The sequence below is a fragment of the Tiliqua scincoides genome, chromosome 4 (assembly GCF_035046505.1).
Source record: "Tiliqua scincoides isolate rTilSci1 chromosome 4, rTilSci1.hap2, whole genome shotgun sequence".
Classification (NCBI taxonomy): Eukaryota; Metazoa; Chordata; class Lepidosauria; order Squamata; family Scincidae; genus Tiliqua; species Tiliqua scincoides.
Genome location: NC_089824.1, coordinates 91,646,394 through 91,648,040, shown reverse-complemented (window position 1 = coordinate 91,648,040; position 1,647 = coordinate 91,646,394).

The window sequence follows — 1,647 nt, the reverse complement described above, 5'->3', positions numbered from 1 at the left end:
ATAATGACTTACATTTTCTTTGTCTTACTATAATTCAGCATCCTGACTTTCTCTCCTGGTATGCAGAATTTAATGGTTTTAAGCACTTTTAATAAAGAATAATCTTTTAATGTCACAAGTTTAGGGGTTCTGTTTGTTTTTGCTTCTTCACATTTTTTTTACTACAATCCTGCACATATAGGCTGCTTAAATTCCTGCAGTGGAGGGCACCAGGACATAGGTTGTATCTTGCTGTTTTGTGTGCTCCCTGAAGCATATGGTGATAAACAGGAATTGCTGCTGATTGGCCTGATCCAGCAGGGCTCTTCTTATGCACGTTTACATGGTTGCAAATGGTATAGCAATAGTTTCATTGGGCAGCGCAAAATTTTACTGTTAAGAAAGCAGGCAAAAACTGATTGACCGCAGATTCAGGACAGGGAAACAAATGTGCTTCTTCCTGTGGTCCATAATTAGTTGACAGAATTTGCCTACACGAAGTGTGATATATACACTGGCTTTGAACATGTTTATAGAGGTTCATTGAGAGCACAGCTATCACTGTTGGGGCTAACAATGAAATGAACCTCCATGTTCAAGGGTAGTTTACCTCTGAATGCCAGATGCTAGGGACAAACAATCAGCAGGAGCAGCACACTAGGACAGTCTGGAAAAAAGGAAGTCTGTAGGAACCTCTCGTATTCCTCCAGCTTTCATGTTATGGAAGTTACTTGACATTCTGAGCTTCGGTAACTCAGACTGGAGGAGAAGAATTAGAAGATCCTTGTGCAAAGTAAACCACCCATTTCCCAGGTTATCTTGATTTACCAATTACAGATGTGCCAATGTAGGGAGCTAGGGAGAAATATCTGTTGAAGCACACTGTGACTGGGCATGGAGCTGGATCATGCCCATAATTAAACACTTTCCAGAGTACTGTTAATATGTATTCCAAAGGAGAAAACCACAATTCATACATGTGGGCATCCATTATGACTGGTGTTGTGTGTGTTTTGGGAACACATTTCTGAATACAAATAGCACAGGCCTCAGGATTAGGCTTGCCAACTGCTGGAAGATTCTGAGCTTGTAATGTACAGAGAAGGAAAAAAAAAAGTGAGTTTTCATGCTCTCCTGTTCCCTGAAGCAGACAGTTTTCTTTTGTCTCCATGAGTCATACCATAATTGTTGTTGTGACAGATTGCTGAGGAAATGTGAAAAGCCGGGCTCTCTGGGGAAACAGAGGCGTACAAAGAGAATAGATTTTATTTATTAAAAATATAAATAAAATGGAGCAGTTGGTTCTAAAAATGAAGCTAGGAAATTACTATCCATTTTTGGTACCAGAATGAATTTAAATCCATAGTTATACATTGGACAATGCTCCCCGTCGAATAACAAGAATGCAAGGATGTTTTGAAGACATCGTGCTCAGTGGGTGACTTGACCTTATGGTACTTCATGCAGTTTAGAAGAGTAGAAGGTCAACAGCTTCATGCCCACTGAGTTGTAGAGAATAGTTACCACTTCAAATTACAGATATTGGTCTGTTTTCTAACAATACTTTCTATCAGTCCTTTCATTAAACCTCTTTGGACCCGGTTTTCCACCATGTGCACTGGTCAGACATGAGGCATATTATGTGTAGTAAGTGTGGTTTGGAGGTGG